General features: G+C 43.8%; 1 pseudogene; it reads right to left on the bottom strand.

Annotated features, from left to right (window-relative positions):
- The window catches only part of LOC121046310, a 102,411-nt pseudogene that overhangs the window by 13,569 nt on the left and 70,333 nt on the right, over nucleotides 1-18,509 (bottom strand).

Below are 18,509 nucleotides of genomic sequence, written 5' to 3'. Positions count from 1 at the left end.
ATTTATTTATACTCTCACTATCATTATTTCCTGTTATTCTATAAATTTAGTGGTAAAAACAGTTAGAGTTGATATCACGCTGGAAACTCCCGCAGAAACCCACCTTCTCGTAGGACTGAACAGAGAATGTCACACCCTTCAACACATCCGGTAAGTCTCCTGGCCTGTAGGACGCCGAGTACTCTTGAAATTCTATTTGACCTTTCGTCGGCCAGCTATCGTTGACCAAGAGGGTTCTTGAACGTAAACCTTGGTTAACGTTCTCTGAAGTAGCAGTCGTACGCTCGTTTTCAACCTGTTCCTGAAAGATAAATTGGCCTCATTTTCATACTCAGCCTCGATTTAGGCTGAGACCCGTTTTCACACTGGGTCTGACAGCAGACAACATTACGATCCAACGCAGCCAATCGGGCAGCTCTAGAAGTGCAACGTCACGGTGCTCGACGTTTTTTGTTTGAGTGTTCACGACCTCCAGCTTAACAAATCACGTAAGAAAAAAAAGGGCGGGGTCACGCCACAGTTAGTGTGCGTGATTGTTTTTTGCCAGGGACAGCGAATAGACAACAACTGTAATAATATGAATAATACATTAATGCTTTATTTTTTCTTAGTGCCCACAAACAGCTATGAAGCCTTTTGTGTGATGCACTTTTTGTTCGTGTTTACAGCAACACTATTTAAAATGTTCAGAAACATGGGAAAGGACATGAATACATAATTGAGAGGCAAATGCAACTCCTACTCAAAGTTTAAGTGTGATGAAATGCACTTTTGCAAGGCTGGTTCAAATTGACAAAATCAAGTAATATATCCAATTCACAATTGCCTAGGTTATTAAAAGCAGACTGCGTACGAGATAACGGTGACAATTGACAAATTGTATTGGGGTAAAATGTTAAAAAATGGAGACTAGCTCTAGTTGGCACATGAATGTCTACACATACAAGTACCATATTTACTCGAGTAATAGCCGCACTGTTTATAAAGAAAACCTGAGGGTTCGCTTTTTCGTGGAGCACGCAGGTTGCCAACCACTGCGATCGACAGCATGATTCCAGCTGTTTACAGGACAAAGATAACGTCTTCGTGCAAAGGTACCATCTGTGAAAATTGCATTTGTATGGAGAATCGTGTTCTCGATCTGGTTATTCGCTATGTTATTTATGCGCAACGCAATGATTGGCTGTATATGTGTTCTGTAAGAAAGTAGACGCAAAGGCTTTGTTCTTAAATAGTGCGGCTATTGCTCGAGTAAATACGGTAATTTCAACTTGGGTTAAAGATGGTGAATTCCAACTAAGTGAGCTGAATACAAGTCCTGAGCGTACGAGGCTGCAGTACAGACGCACCACAGATAATGGTGAGGTGAAAGAACGTAATAACCGGGTGGTCATACCCAACTTTCTTATCGCTGAACCAACGATCTTACTTACATGCGCAGCAAATGAAAGAGTACGATAAATGTAGACGCCAAGCTCTCATACAAGAGATACACGAACTATCGCATTGCCCTTAAGCACTTAAGGGAACAGAAAAAAAAGTCCCGTGTTATTAATGAAGAAATGAATTTAGTTTTTTCTTTATTCAACGAGAAAGCGTTTTTGCACACCACTCGGAAATCGCACCAATATCATTTTGTAATAAAGTAAGATCAACAGAGTTTTAGATATTAAAAAAAAAAAAGCTTGACGTCATCAGCGAAGCGAAGGACATTCGAATGCTTGACGCATCGTACTGTATCATTTACAAACAAAATAAGCAACAATGGTTTCAGGTTCGACCCTTTAGATACACCAGAAGTCGATATAAAACACTTCGAAAATGAGTTGCCAACACGAAGGGTGTTACTACGTAAACTCAAGTAGCTCCTGAACTATTCATACAGCTTAGGGCACAGGCTATAAAAATAAATTTTGCAAAGGAGTAAAGATTGATCCACACGGTCAAAGGCCTTCGACTATGTCAAAATATACAAAATCGAGTTGGCCTCTGCTTGTGATTGTCGGTACAAAGAAATTGAGCAAAGAGCAAGGATTTGTTTCTTCGGACTTTTGTTTTAAAAACCATGCTGAACAGGACGAATCTCTTGACTGACATAACTAGAGGTCCGGTTATGCATATCTATGCCTATCTATAAAGAAAAGGGACGAAAGTTATTTACTTGTGATGGATCACCAGCTTTGAAGATAGGAACAACAATAGAAGACTTCCACAAACCAGGTAATACACCCTTCATGAGTGATTGGTTAAATATATGTTTCAAAAGGTGAGCAAATATATCAGAACACGCCTTAATAAAATTTTGTATACCAAGAATTCTCGCAGAGAACTTAGGTTTTAATTTTCTAATAGCTGTGACGTCGACAGTAAAAGCCTATAAATAGTGTGTGCTTTCCTTGAAGTTGTCTGTTCTACCAGCAGTTCTTGAACTAGAATATCAGCAACTAAAGTAACCAGAAAAGCGATTTGCTATGCCAATCGCTAAGGACAGAAAGCCAGTTGATTCTCGATTGTAAGCACAAATTTTGCGCATTGTCGCGTACGTGGTCTTTACCATAGCGCCAGTACATCCGAGGTTATTTTTTTCAGCATTCGATGAGTGCAAAGGTTTATCAGTCTTATATACTTTTTCACTAAAGCATCCGTTGGTGTCTGTTTGTCATTGATAGCATTACTTACGCCGGTGGCCGTTGTAACGAACTACTTCTCTTATTATTCGGTGATGTAGACACTAACCCCGGAATGATTGAGGCTCAGGAAGCCCAACTAGAATTTGTCCTGGCTATTGTACGGAAGAAGGGCAAAATGACGTTTTAAGCGAACTAAAAGAACTGAGAGAAGATAAGTCTCGTACTAAGTTAGCCGTGAGTGCCCAGGATTAAGGGAGTAGCGAATATGGACGCAAGGGTGTCTTGTTTGGACAATATACGCAAAGATGCAGAAAGCACAAAAATATCTTTAAAAAGCATGACAGAACAAATTCATACTTTGGAATCACGGTGTGAAGACGCGGAGAATAGAATGCGATGTTCCAATCTTGTGTTCTATGGCCATGATGACAAACTAAATGAAACGTGGGCCCAATAAAAAAAAACTGGTTCTTGACATGTGCTCTCGCAACCTGAGTCTTTCGCTACAATCTAGTTTCGTGGAAAGAGCGCACAGGCGAGGTCGCTTCAACGATAATAAAACACGCTCAATGATTGTCAAGCTTTCGTCTACCAAGCATAACGATAAAATCTTGAGCGCGTGTTACAAACTAAAAAGTACGGGTTTTGCCGTCAGCGAGTATTTTTCACCAGCAGGACGCGAGGAACGGGGAAAACGAATTGAGTTTTTCGAAACAACAAAGAAAGCAGTACAAGATGCGCTCGAAGAGTTTAATCATAGATAACAAAAAATTTTGCTTCGACTCTGCAAAAAACTGTATACATGAAGAGAAAAAGCCATAGAGCTGTTCGTACACGCCGCCGCCCACCCCAGTCTTGCCGAGTACGCAGAAACACCAAGTCGTGTTCGGTCCTTTTTACAAATATAAAAAGTGTTTTAACAAACCGCGACGACCTATTATCACTAATTGAATCGTGCACTGCCGTCCTCGTCATTCTGACAGAAACGTGGCTAGAAGCCAAAATTACTGACTCAGAAGTGTTCCCCCCAATATGAATTATACCCTATAGAGATACGACAGACTAACAAATAGAGGTGGCGGTGTCCTAATCACTATCCGCAATCATATTAGTCCGTCACAAGTTAATGTTCCGGGTAACCTTGAGATGGTATGGCTTCAACTTCACTCTCAATCTTTCGATATCTTGATTGGTGTGTGTTACAGATCACCCGATCATCACGCTAGCTTTATAACCGAACTTCATGACTTCCTCTCGTTCATCTTTAATACCCTGAAACAAAATGCGTCGGTCATCCTATTTGGCGACTTCAATTTTCCGAATATTGATTGGAACTCCCTGTCATCAGGTCATCAGTTTGATAATGAGTTCATCGAGCTAGTTCTCAAGTTTAACCTCTCCCAAATGATAACTAAACCAACAAGAGTGAGTCATCACTCTAGCACCATTCTTGACCTGTGCCTTACCACTGACCCCTCATATGTGAATAACATCACTCATCTTCCTGCTATTGGTGACCACAATGATATACACTTAAACCTGCAGTTTGACGTCGTCATCAGATCATGTCATTATACATTTATTAAAAACTACAATAAAGCTGACTCAGATACAATTAATAGAAATCTTCAACAGTTTTATGATACTTTTCATATCAGCTTTTATGAAAGAACATTTGAGGAAAATTAGAATATCTTTAAAAACAAGGTAACAACTCTGACTGGCACTTACCTTCCAACCATCAGAATTAAAACAAACAATGCAAAGCCTTGGTAGAACAAGACAATTTCCAAATTAAGTAGTAGAAAGACACGACATGTCAAGCAAGCTAAAGAAAAGACAGTACTATTGCATGGATTAATTACAACGCGTCTGCTAAGGAATATAAAAGAGAAGTGAAAAATGCAAAGAACAATTTTTTTAACTTCTACCTTCTTAACATTTTAAAGAGTACGCCTAATAAGCTCTGGAAGATCATTCATCCTAAAGAGCATAAATTCATCCACCTGACTAATATTTATTTATTTATTATTTATTACATGTACCCTCAGGGCCGTTGGCATTGAAGAGGGGAGTGGTTACAAAAATGGTGTTGAAGTAAAAGAAAGCAGTTGCTAGAAATACAAAAAATGGCGTCTATTCATACAATATTAGTTAAGGCGTTCCTGAACAGGTGGAGGTCTTCAATTGAAGCTGTTGGTACGGGAAGGCGATTCCACTCTTCTGATGTGCGTGGGAGAAATGACTGAAAAAAAGCATTAGTCCTGCACGATGGGACACCGACCTTATGGACGTGATCTAATCGAGATGAAACGTATTGGGGAGGTAATATAAGTTCGGCGCGGAGATGGGAGTGATAAAACAACTTGTGAAAGGGGCAAAGACGAAAGTTTTTACGACAAGATGACAAAGACGGTAAGTCAAGGCTGAATTTCATGAATGGAATTCCCGCATCTGATAGCAAAAGCGCCTCACTAATAAATATTTACTTTAGCTTAGTATTTACACTAGAAAAAAATGACAATATTCAAAAAGTAAGGGCGCAAACGAGCTGGTGTACATTGCAAATGGTTCCTTCCAATATTCCTCTCTTAAATCAACTTTCTCAATCTGCTATACCTTCTATCGAAATTACATTTTAGGGTATATTGAAAGCGATAGAAAATCTCAATACTTCTGCTAACTTCGGTAATGACCAAATAAATTCAAAATTACTGAAAAACACAAAACATACCTCATCCCAGTTTTTAACCCTTATTTTTCAACAGTCACTGGATGTCGGGAAGCTTCCGCCGAAAACTCGGTAGAGCTATCCCTATGTTAAAAGTGGTGACCGTAATGTTGCATCGAACATCGCCTAATATTTCTAGCCAGTATCTCATGTAAATTACTAGAGCACGTCATTTTCTCTTCTATCATGAAATACCTGGAAAATTATTATCTGCTTTTTCAAAATCAACATGGTTTTCGTAAGACATATTCGTGTGCTACCCAGCTAATACATTTCGTTTATGAGCTTCATAGTAACCTTAATAAGAGATTACAGACCGATGTGATTTTCATAGATTCTTCTAAAGCGTTAAATATAAAGTGCCCTATCAACATCTGCTACAAAAACTAACCCAACTGCGTATTCACAGTTCAATAATCACTTGGATAAAAAAATTTCCTATCTGATCGTAGACAAAATACTGTTGTAAGCGAGTCCCGTTCACCTCTTTCTCATGTAACTTCCGGTGTACCCCAAGGTAGTGTTCTGTGCCCCTTTGTGTTTTTAATATACGTTAAAGGGATGGGGAACCGAAATTTGGATTTCAGAAAAAAAAAAAAAAAAAAACAATGCAGGAGATGTAAGCGGGACGCTACAATCCCTACAACGCTACTCGTAAGGCGATATCTGGAATGGACGGCCGTATTTTGGGAAAAAGTGGTCGAGATTAAACCAGGCCGACGAGCCGCGTGACGTAAAGATATCTAGTTTTCTCCTCTCGTCGCTTCGCTCCCTCAAGGCGGCGAGGCGGAGAAGACGCGAGGCCGTTCCCTCTCCTTCTTGGAGAAACATGACGTGAATATTTCTGTTAAATGCGCCTCCTTTTCTTGAAAAATGCGGTCATCCGTTCGAGAGACCGCTGTTTGAGTGATGTTTTGGTGTTTGTAGACCTGTTGCACGCTTTTGCCGCGTGTTTTGTGAAATCCAGATTTTGGTTCAGCATCCTTTTTAACGACTTTCCTGCTAACCTAACATCTGAAATTCATGAAAAGACTGTGAGTGCGCAGGCGAGCTGGTGGATGTTGATCATAATGTAGAAAACCCGAGACTGTGGTAAAAGCAAGGAAACGGAGTCGAAGGAGAAAGACAGGGGAAAAGAACGGGTCTAGGACGTTTCGGTACCGGACAGTTCGCGACCGGACGTTTCGGTGTGGACATTTCGGTACGCGGTCGTTTCGGGACGCGGTCGTTTCGGTACCGGACATTTAGGTACGTGGTTCGTTTAGGTACCGGACATTTCGGTACCAAAAATTTCGGCGAACAGTGCATTGAGAAATTTTGATAGCGCCAGAAGGCATGTTTTTTTTTCTTTTTTCTAATTTAAATATTACTGGCCGATATACTTTATCTGCTCACATTCAAGATAACACTTTAACAAGTTTATCTTTTTTTTTATAAATACATAATATCTAATGTTATTTACGCAAACGAAAGAGCGTCGAGGCAGCAGAAAAGCGGGCGGCGATTCGGCGGCACTACAGAGCGCTAGCGAGACTGACTCGACAAGGTCGCGGGTAGCTGCTTATCTACCGTGCGTCACTATCTCGAAAGTTTGGCAAAGAAGGCTCGAGCGTCGCGCGCTCGGGGCGAGGATGAACTGGCACTTTCGAGAATAACAAAGCCGAGGGAAAGTTACTTCTGGTGCGAGAATGAACGGGAATCTTCTAGGAGACCGTGACCAAGTGTTGCTTTCTCGGCTCTGCGGGCGGCAGTATAGATGTAAATTATATACTTCTTTCTTGGCATATTTTGTATTTGCATATGTCTTAATAAAGTAAGAAGTTTGCATCGTGAAAGCTAGATGGGACGACTCTTTCCAATAGCGGGTACTTGGCAGTGTAAGCCGACATAAAAAAGTTTGTGTTTGAATATCAACGTTCACTGATAGCTACAGAAGTCATGCTTAAGTGGGTAGCATTTAAATGCAAGTCATAGAGCATGTATTTTTTTACGAAATATAAGACCGCACATACCTTGTCGCCGTTCTCTCGTTGCTTGACGTATTCGAACCCATCGAATAAAAGCTTGAGTCCTCCTCGTTTGCTCGGTAAAAAGGAAGCCATCGCCGAAGATCTAGCCCCGATGCGCGAAAACAGGCAATGACGGACAGGAAAACTAACCCTCTTATATACATGGCTTGCACCGACTTCACATCGCATTCTTTTCACCACCATGTAAGAGGAGGGGAGGGAAGCTGCTTTTGTAAAAATCTTGAGTAACGGGTTAATCTTCTATAATCTTCTGGGGGGAGAATAGCGACGTCTGTGCAAATCCGGGAGGCACAAAAGAGGATCCTAATAAGAAGGGATCTCCTTCCTTTCTTCTCTAGTGGTCATCAAAAATTTCTCTGAATGATATCACTTTATTAAAGCCATGTCTAACCAGAGGCTACACAAAACGTCGCAAGTACGAATGAAAAGAAAAGGAAGATACACTTCTTGTTTTTGGTGTATGCATGACGGGGATATATAGGTCAGCAGGGCAGGTCAAGGTCAGCGGCGCATTCAACTGAAATGACCGGTACCGAAAAGACCGGTACTGAAATTACTACGTACCGAAATGACCACGTACCGAAACGACCGAGCACCGAAACGACCGCGCACCGAAACGACCGTGTACCGAAACGACCGCGTACCGAAACGTCCGCACCGAATCGTCCGGTACCGAAATGTCCGGTACCGAAACGTCCGGTTCCCGAAAAGAACGTCTCAAACTCAGCTACTGCGTTTATTTCCTCAAAGTCTTATATACCCACAATCTAACCATCGACCACCGACGTCACAAGGTCATCCTTTGTTCTCTATACAATCCTACCCACACTGGTCTTCATTTTGTAGTCAAATCCCTAATCAGCAACGCACTGGATAAGTCGTGCGCCCATTTTATGGGTTGTGCTGTAGAAAGGCAGTGGTCAAGGTTAGAGTATGCAGGCTATGACAGTGTGTTCATAAAAAGGCAATTGGAACTACAGCAAGAGGCTAAGCAACGACCAGAAAAGGAAGCGAAAAAGCATGATGCGGTTATTCCGTATTTTCACGCAATTTCTCATAACCTTAAAGCATGCGCAAAAAAAATTTGGGATAGATGTAGCGTTTAAGTCCGACTTTAAGCTGAACCGTTTGACACCGTTTTAGACGAGCCAGAAAGTGTGTCAGAAAGCGCACCGCGATAAGTCGGTTGATTGCAAGGAAGGGGTGGTCTATGAAATACCACTGGAATGCGGTTTCAAGTATGTGGGGCAGACGGCAAGGTGTGTAAATGATAGATTGGGAGAGCACAAAAGAAATGTAAAAATAAACGAATTCAATTCAGAAATTGCTAAACACATTAGTGAGTGTAACAACTGTACGGCACATTGGTCGCAAACTGACATTCTGCACAGAGAACGCAACAACACTAAGAGGCTCATAAGAGATACAGTTCGTATCAAATCCATCGGCAATTGTATCAGCCATGCTTCGATGCAATTCGGAAGCAGTTTCAAGAAATTTCTTAAAATCTAAAAAGTTTCTTTTTTTTTTTGTAGTAGTTGTAAGTGAACGTGGGATTAGTCATATTGGGGGCAGGGGTTCAGTCGGAAGTCTTATCGGTTCTCGGTTAGATATTGCACTCCGGTTAGAAAAAAAATGGTTCCGTGTGCTTTTTTTTAATTTGTTTTGTACTGGTTGTTTTGTTCGACGTCCTAAACTTTCAGTTGGGATTGAGGTCACCGTGTACGTTGAGGTGAAGACCAGTGTCGGTAGGATTGTATAGAGAACAAAGGATGACCTTGTGACGTCGGTGGTCGGTGGTTAGATTGTGGGTATATAAGACTTTGAGGAAATAAACGCAGTAGCTGAGTTTGAGACGTTCTTTTCCACTGTCTTTCTCCTTCGACTCCGTTTCCTTGCTTTTACCACAGTCTCGGGTTTTCTACATTATGATCTGAAATTCGCCTCTTTTCTGACGATTGTGCTCTATACAGACCAATAAGTAATAATAATGATCACCTACTCTTACAGGCTAACTTACTAATAATAGAAGAATGGTACCAAAAATGGCGAATGACAGTGAATGTAAATAAAACAAAACTAGTGTCTTTCACCGGATCACAGTCCCCATCACTCTTTCCATATCAACACAACAATTGACCCCTGCACATCGTAAAGATACCTCGGTGTTCATTTTTTCTGTGTACTCTCTTGGGCAACTCATATTAATTTTATTTTATGTAAGGCTAATTCATCATTGGGATATCTTCAGCGCAACCTCAAAATGGCCTCACCTGAAATTAAACAATTATCATGCATGACATTTGCTAGATAACGTCTAGAGTATGCGTCTCCTGTATGGTCCCCATGGCAGCATTGCCTGATTATGAAATTAGAGGAAATTAAAAACAAAGGTTTAAGGTTCATTTTCACAGACTGCTCTTGTTTCACTAGCGTAACAGGTCTAAGGAGCAAAAGCTAACTTTCACTCACTCTCATTTAGGCGCATTCTTTCGCGACTAACCCTCTTTCATAAATTATACTATAACAATGCCTCTATAAGAGCATCCCTCTTCCTTCCACCTCAGAGCATATATCTCCGCCACGATAACTCCCGCAAAGTTCGCCCGATTTTTAGTTAAATTGTAGCACTTTATAATTCATATCTGCCTATGACAATCAAGGACTGGAATAAATTACCCGGTAGCGTTGTAACCGAGACTGACTCTGATAGATTTGCCTAAGAACTGATCAGTTACCTTGAACTTACAAGCATGTCTTGTGCTAATTCTTTTTTCCCTTCCTTTTTTGCTGTTCACAGTACGTACCATTAAACCATAATAATAATATTTTGTAATGTTGATAACTACTTGTTGTTCTTTAATTCACCTGTATTCCTGACTTCCTCTCCGTGAGTGTTAATTCATTTTAAGCGATGATTCTTAGTGTGTTATTGACCCCCCTAGTATAATTCCCTAACGGGCCCTCAACGAATAATAAATGAATGAATAAATGAATGAATGAAGGGAACACTTAATATAAGGTACCAGATGTTCAGTCCAGTTTTCTTATGGGTTCGATCATAGTGCAACTTGATACAAAGCAGGCGCTTTAGCTCTCTCGAAAACCAGCCAGGATACTTAAATTTACGAGCCTGTTGTTTTGGAATAAAATCCCTCATTTCATTAGATACTAATGGAGTCAACTTAGTAGTGACCAGATCAGCAATTCGGTCTGATAATACGTCAGACCAGTCTCAATGAGCGAGGCGATTGTAAAACCCGTAGTAATCAGCACTGCGATAATAAAACGGCGACAGCTGACGGCTAGCACGGCGCCTACATGACAGGCAAAACTGAACAAAGGGAGGATGATATACGTCAACACACATCAACGGTATGACAGCCGGCACAATAGACTTTATGGGAGCGCTTGACAAGCATAAATTAAGGACATCATCAGCTGTATTTTGGCAGGAGTTTAACTGAGTAAACCCATAAAAATTTGAATAAGAAAGTTAAACATATAAAATAGCGCAAAAAAGACAAGGACCAAAAGTATACAAGACAAACGCTTGTCCTGTATACTTCTTGTCCTTGTCTTTTTTGCGCTATTTTGTATGTTTTACTAAGATCAACCAACTAGCCCAACAACGTACCCTACTGAATAAGGAAGTAACCATGCCGCTTTCCTAGAAGTAACACCCTTTATATGTGACACCGTTCCAGTCGACCAATCAAGACCAGGCAGAGTAAAATTTCCATATAACTGAACCCTGATCGCCATGACGATGCACATTTTACGCTGATTGATTGACTTCATCGGATTGTATAGGGTTGGCTGCGGTTGTTCTTAATGTAAAACGAAGTATAAGATTAATCGTTTACTTTTGCTAATTAAAAAAAAATGAAAGTCGAGATATGCAAGTAAAACAAAAAGAAAGATCAAAGCCGCAAAACTTATGTAACATATCATGAGACATAGAGGACGTGTCGTATATCTAGTGTTCTGTGTTTTCGGAGTTTATTTTTCGTCAAACTCGGAGGGTGTTTTTCGGAGTATATTTTTCTGCCAAAGATTCGGAGTTTATCCGAGTTTATATTTGCTTGATTCCCAATTCTCCGAAATTCGGCGTTCAATTTCGCAGTCAGGGATGGGCAATATTTCTAATACAAGTATTTGACATACGTATTTAAAATACTTTGTGTATTTTGCATTTGTATTTAATTACAAATTGGGTAATGTATTTGACGTGTGTATTTAAATACGAAAACATGGGTATTTCAAATACAATTGTAGTTAAATACATTTTTGTGGGCAAAAATACATCCCTCAAATTTATTGTCTCCACTCATTTTGCTCATCCTAAGACGTGTCCAGAGCAGGGAGAAAACTACGTTCTGCACCGAATGCAGTGTCTCTCAATCAAGCACAAGCGTTTAGTGACTGTGATTACGGTGCTAGTCCAGGGCAAGATTAGTGACGAAATCGACGTTCACAGGCAGACTGGCTAAATTAGTGCCTGTGTGGCACGGTTCAGGGTCCAACCGTTGGAGAAAAAATGAGTGCACGACGATGGAAGGAATGAAGGTATATTACACAAAGAAAGACGAAGGAAGAGCACTAAGAGACTGATACAAATGTACAAAAGTTATCAATAGTTTCACGTATTCGTGTGCACTCGACAATCTGCTGCTCGTTCTGGGGGGTTGATGGTACAGCTCAGGTCGGTCAAGTCACTTTGCTTCTTGAAATACCCGGTGGTGGTATCTTTTCGTGTCACTGCCGGGATTTGCTGCCACTGATTTTGGTCACCATCGAATCGGTCAGATGTAGGTTCATTGGCACCCTTGTGGTTGCTCGGGTCGCTGCCGAGAGTCCCACGGCAGCGTGGCGTCAAATTTCGATGTCTCCTTTCCTCTTCTTCGGTGGTCGCCGAGCGTTCCCCGGGTCGTCGCCGGGTTCTTTTCAGTGGCTTCGGGGCACCATCCAGAAGCTGCGCCTCTCTTCGGGTCGTCGCCGAAATCCGGGCTCCGCTGCTTCGGATGATCCTTTTTTCTTCCCGCCTCTTGTCCGCTTCTTTGACCTTTAGCTTTCGGACTAGCAGTCCATACGGCAATGGCACCGGCGGCAATCTGGGCGGCAGGATGGAGTGTCCCAGCGGTGCTGGAGCGTGGCCAGCCGCTGGTGCACTTGCCCCTGAGCGATGCCGAGGTCCAATCCTTGCGCAGAATTACCGGCTGCCGTTCTTGGATGCTCGCGCTTCTCTTCTTCTTCTTTTTCGTGAAACGTGACACTGTGACAAGTTGTGATGCTTTCCAGCCTGATTTCCATCCATATTTTTGCCTGGAACATTCTAAATGCGTGGGTTGTCCAGATTTTCGTAACTGGTGCGAGTTGCAACAATAAAAAAATTCTCTAGCTAGTGCTGCGCGTCTTGGTCGTCTCGGTTTTTGTTGGTCTATACCAACATGTATTCGATAAAAAAAGTTGCTTGAAGCTCTGTGCTTTTTTCAACTATTACGTCCAAGCTGATTACATTTTCTTTTTTTGTGATTATATTTTTATTACGTTACTAGAGCCTCGCACACTAACTCCCGAGTGTGCGATGCAAAAAATTAAAATGAGATACCGAGAAATCCGTTGCAGGTGCCCTGAAGTCGCTGAACAAATTTTGTGGAATGTATTTGGAAAAGTATCTGGAGGAGACCAAATACATTTGGTTGTACTTGTATCTTGTACTTAAATGTTTTTTTGGAAATGCAATTAGATTTTAATTAAATACATTTTGACGAAGTATTTTGTATTTGTATTTCGATACATATTTGCATGTATTTTGCGCATCCCTGTTCGCAGTGTATCCTATTAAAAATAAATAAATAAATAATTAAACGGATGTCAACGTATGCCAGACAAAAAAAAAATAAAACTTGATTGTATTACTCGAAGTTTCTTCAGTTACTAATACTAATACTTTATTCGTACTTTGGAGGGGTTTATCCAGGCGCACAGGGTCGCTAAAGGCAGTGATGCCCATACCACGGAGGCTTGCAGTCCCAACCTGGGGCCCATTATCGCACACGCACGTGAAAAAAAAGGGGGGGGGGGGGCGGAGTGAAAGGGAGAAGAAAAAAAAGGGGGGGGGTGTAATGTCAGAACCCATCACACGTGCTGCACAGCCTTCAGGATAGGTCCAAGGTCGTGGCAATCAGGGGGAAATGTTTGTGTGAGTTCAGGCGGCAGCTGTCGCCACAGTGCTACAGCACGAGGTAACCACGAAGAAGCATGCCTTGCTGTTCGGGTGAGGAGGGGCTGCAGGCGGGCTGTGCGGTTGTTGAGGCGGGGAGCATCCACTAGCTCTTGGTGACCAGGAGTCAGGAGTCGACAAAGCAGACGGGTGGTGGCTGCCTGCACCCTCGATGCAAGAGGATGCCACAAGGCAAACCGCAGCAAGCCTGGGTATATGAAACGCGTAAAGCCAAAGGCGTGCTGCGGCTGTAGTATGTGTAGGCAGCACGCCGCTGCACGCTGGCAAAGCGAGCCCGGAGAGTGGTGGAGTGGGCCAGCCAGATGGCAGAGCAGTACTCTAGGCAGGGTAACACTAGGGCTGTATACAGCAGCCGAAACGCATTTGGTGGCATGCCAGTGGTGGTACGAGCAACAAATTCAAGCATGCGGCGGGACTTGGCGACTGTTCGGTGAACATGGGTTGCGAACGACAGCTGTGCGTCGAGCTCGACACCAAGCACACTCACAGAGGACACACGTCAAATTTCCCTGTCCCCAAAAGTGAGTGCGGGTGCTCCTGGGGAACGGCACAGTCCAGTAAAAGTCATTGCACAGGACTTGTCAGCGTTGACGGGCAAGTTGTGCTGCTTGGTTCATCGGTGACACATGTCAAGGTCGGCTTGGAGGGAGACATAGTCAGCGGGGCTGCGAATGGGCTGAAGTAAGGTAAGGTCATCAGCATACAGAATCGGGAAGCAGCTAAGACTCTGGGTGATACTGTCAATATATATCGTGAAAAGCGTCGGGCCGAGGACGCTTCCTTGGGGTACCCCCGCTAGGACAGCTGTGCTCGTAGAAACTGCGCCACGGTATATAACGCGTTGAGTCCGGTCACTGATGAAAGATGCAAGCCAGGAGAGCACAACACCTGAGATGCCCTTAAGCTCAATGCTACCAAGCAGAGCAGTGTGAGGCAGGGCGTCAAAAGCACGTGACAGGTCAAGCTGTATGAGTTCGCTTGGGATACGCCGATCGAGGTGGGCACTGGCTGTATGAACCAGGGCCCCGAGAGCAGTCTCACAACTGCGGTTGTGGCGGAAACCGTGCTGGGCTGGGGACAACAGTCCATGCTCCTCAAGATGGGCATGAATCTTTGCGTTCAGAATGCGCTCAAAGGTGCGGCAGACAATTGAAGTGGAGGCAATGGGCCGATATGATGACAATAGGTCAGCGCGGGCACCATGACCCGTGTGAACCGGTGTGATATAGGCAATCTTCCACGCATCGGGTGTCATGCCGGAGTCCAGAATTTTTTGGGACATAGAACAAAAGAATCGGGCCATGGAGGGAAAAGAGGATTTGAAGATCAAAGGATGGATGCCGTCGGGACCAGGACTTTGGAATGCAATGACGAGGGAGACAGCCTCTAGGACATTGTCAACGGTTATGTTCACGGTGGACAACCTGGGTGAAGCGGGTACTGTGGGCGATACAATGACGTCTGCGGGTCTGAGGACGGTACAGGACGGGTCAGGAGTAGCTCTTCACACGGAAGAAAAATGGCGGCTAAATGCTTCTGCAAGGAGAGACGGAGAAGAGACCGTGTCACCACTGAGGAGAAACGATGGACACTTGGACTGCTTTCGCTGGGAATTGACGTAAGCCCAGAAAAGCTTCGGCTCCTTAGCTGCTCTGCTGGCGATGTCCTCAACAAAGCACCGGTGAGCTATGCGAATCTGCTTCTTGACCTCCCGCTGCAGTTGCTTGGCAGCTAGGATGTCATCCCGGGAGTGGCTCTTCTTAGCACGGCGAAACAGATTGTCCTTGGACTTGCACATGGCAATTATGTCGCGTGTAATCCACGGAGCGTGGTGCTTGTGACGAAAGCGTTTAACTGGAACAGTGTCGGACGCCAGGGAGCACATTAGAGTGGTGAAGAGGTCATACATGTCGTTGATGTTTGGCTCAGATAGCACAATATCCCATGGGGTAATGGCAACAAGTCGCTGTAAATGACCGGAATCTAAATTCCTATAGGAATGAACGAGCCTGGCATGGGGGCCGCGAGTCGGGATGGATGTGGACGTGGTGAGGTGAATGGCACAGTGGTCAGACGAACTTAGGCCAACTGTGACGGCACACTCCCGGACAAGTGTGGGGTCCAATATGAAGCAAAGGTCGAGGTAGGAAGTACCACCAGCAGGGGAGACGTAGGTAGGCTCAGTGCCCAGTTGAATAAAGCCAGACGACTCCATAGTCTCAAGGAAAGAGTCTGATGCGGGGTTCTGTGGAACAGGGGTGAGGGGGTCACTCCAATCGATCTGGGCGTTGAAGTCTCCAAGAATGTAGACGTTGCGGAAAGTGCTTCGCAAGGAGATGACACGTTCAATTGACGAGTGGAGGAGGCTGTAGGATTCAGCACGCCGACCAGGCGGGCAGTAGGCGCAGACCACTAGGTATCTCTGGTGCTAGATGGTGACCTCGATGAAGAGCGATTCCAAGCTTTCTATTTCAAACTCCTGGCGCCGGCGGCACAACAGCGAGCTCGGTACCGCTACAAGCACGCCACCACCACGGGAGGTAGAGCGATCCCTGCGGAACACAAAATACTGGCCAAACGCGTCGAGCTGTCCGTCATGATTTGATGCATCCAGCCAAGTCTCACAGAGAGCGAAGATCGTGTTGGGCATTGATGCCATCGTTGTCTGGAGTTCGGGTATCTTGTTCCGAATGGATCGTGCGTTCGAGAACCAGATCATGGGACTGTTAGGAATCGAGCGCTGGGGCACAGTGGAGTTAGGAAACGCCAGGGGTGGGGGACTTGCTGGTGGGGCTGCAGGGGTCGGGTCGAACCGCCGCGTAGCGCAAGCAGCCACTGGGTCGAGGGGAGGGGTTGAGCACCGAGGAGCGGGCGTTGGGAACAGGGCATCGTCGAAGTCCGGGAGCTGGCAAGCGGCACAGTACCATTCTTCCGATGTCAACGACGGGCGTCTGTAGGAGCGGAGGGAGAGCGATTCACACTTCCTGTGCAGCCAGGCATTGCACTTGTCACATTGTAAAGCGGCGACACTGTCGTAGACGGCTCGGTCGCAGCGGGGGCAACTGGGACGAGGGCCAGGATTCAGTGACACGTCACCAGCAAGCAGGAGGAGCAGCAGAGTCTGCGGCTGACGGATCTGGATAGCGCGGATCAGCGTCCCCTTAGGCTTAGTGCTCAGCCAGTAACCGAGCGAGTCCCGAGTACAGGCGGCGTCGGGGATCCGTGCGACCAACACAGCACGGGCGCCGGTACAATCCAGGCAATCACCGTCTCCTGATGTGACGGGCGAGAGGCGACGAAGTTGGAGAATGCCCACAGTACAAACAAGAAGGCGGAGGAGCGCAAAAATGCGTGCGTCCGCCATTGTAGCCGGCGACAAAACGTTGGTTTTGGCGCTGCTGCCATTGCCATTGGCAACACTCATTTGTCGCACGACAAAAGTCCGACACAAGAGGTCTTCGATAAATGTCGATACCTTAAAATCAATAAGCTCCCTGGAAGTAGTCGCTAGGAAGGTCGTGGTCATCCCATCCTTGTCCATCAATCTAGCCCGCGGTGGAGTGGATAAGGATGTAATAGAGAAGTTTCAATTGCCCCTCTTTCCTATTTTATACAATCTTTATGGTCCTTAGCTTTCACTGTTACTCAAACATACCCTCTCCTTTTTCTAAATCACAAATCGTATGGCTCAAACTGGAAACCAAAAGAGTGACGTTTGTCGTGACCCGACTGTACAATGACCTGTTGCCCTAAATCAACCTCGACGAGACAGGCGGTAACACCACTTTTGAAAAAGAAAAAGAGTTTTTTTTAGCCATAAGACATTCAATAAAGTTCAATTTACTTGTTCATTGTTGAGGAACATGTTATTATATATGTTTCTAAAGCTTATGTGCGAATCCCGTAATGCTCTTTAATATTGCGTTTCAAGTTTTAAAAAAAATCATTTATCGCGATTTAGTCGTGGACTGTTAATAATTTCATAAACATATAAAACTATCACTTTAATCACATCGACACTTGGGAAGTGTGGGCTAATTCACGCTAGCAAATTTACATTTCCAGTGCAAATGAAATTCAGTTGTTACCACCAGAGCACGTTACAAACTTATAAGGTACAGGAAATGATGTGTTTTGAGGAACCTTTAGAAACATTTAAAACATTTAAAAATCACCACGTGGCAATCCAACTGAGAACAGATTGATGTACCGTTTAAGACGCCTATAACAAGAAAAAGTAAATCTATATTATAAAAAATTGGAAGATATTTTAGTGTTGTCATGGAAGAAAGTGCAACCTTCGAGAACCAGTGCTATTCGTCGCTTGCTGTAATGATTTACTTTAGAATATATTTGATCTTTGTCAAATGTTCAATAACTCCACAGTGTTGAATGCAAAGTAGTAACTTGTTGAGGTAAAACACCGACCTCTTTCGGGAGCCTGGTGTACTCCAGACAGCGCTCCAAGGATACAATTTGTTGAAACACATTGAACATTATTAAGCAGATAGTCGACAAGGTCAACGGAACCTAGAAAAAAAAAACACAATTAGCGAAAAATAGACAAAAAGCGTACCACGTTAAATAAACATTTTAATAACACTATAGTGACAGCTACCAACTGCTAAATGCCGACTACATGTATACTCTTGAAGTTAACGTGGAGCCAGCAAAATCAGAATTCAAAGAAAGAGCAGGTTATTGGCCAACTACAAAAGTTCAGAGGGAACGCCCGCCACCTTCCACTTTAGCCGAGTGAGCGGCGAAAAGGAGGTAGCCTCCTTTTCAGCGTTTGCTCTGTAAGGTGGGAAGGGATAGGAGTGGTTTCTACCGAATTCTTAACGTATCACTGACTATTGGCGAGGAGATAA

This window comes from Ixodes scapularis, unplaced genomic scaffold (assembly GCF_016920785.2).
Source record: "Ixodes scapularis isolate PalLabHiFi unplaced genomic scaffold, ASM1692078v2 PGA_scaffold8__174_contigs__length_109621045, whole genome shotgun sequence".
Classification (NCBI taxonomy): Eukaryota; Metazoa; Arthropoda; class Arachnida; order Ixodida; family Ixodidae; genus Ixodes; species Ixodes scapularis.
Note: the sequence above shows the minus strand (reverse complement) of the source record. Positions and strands in the feature narration are given on the sequence as shown.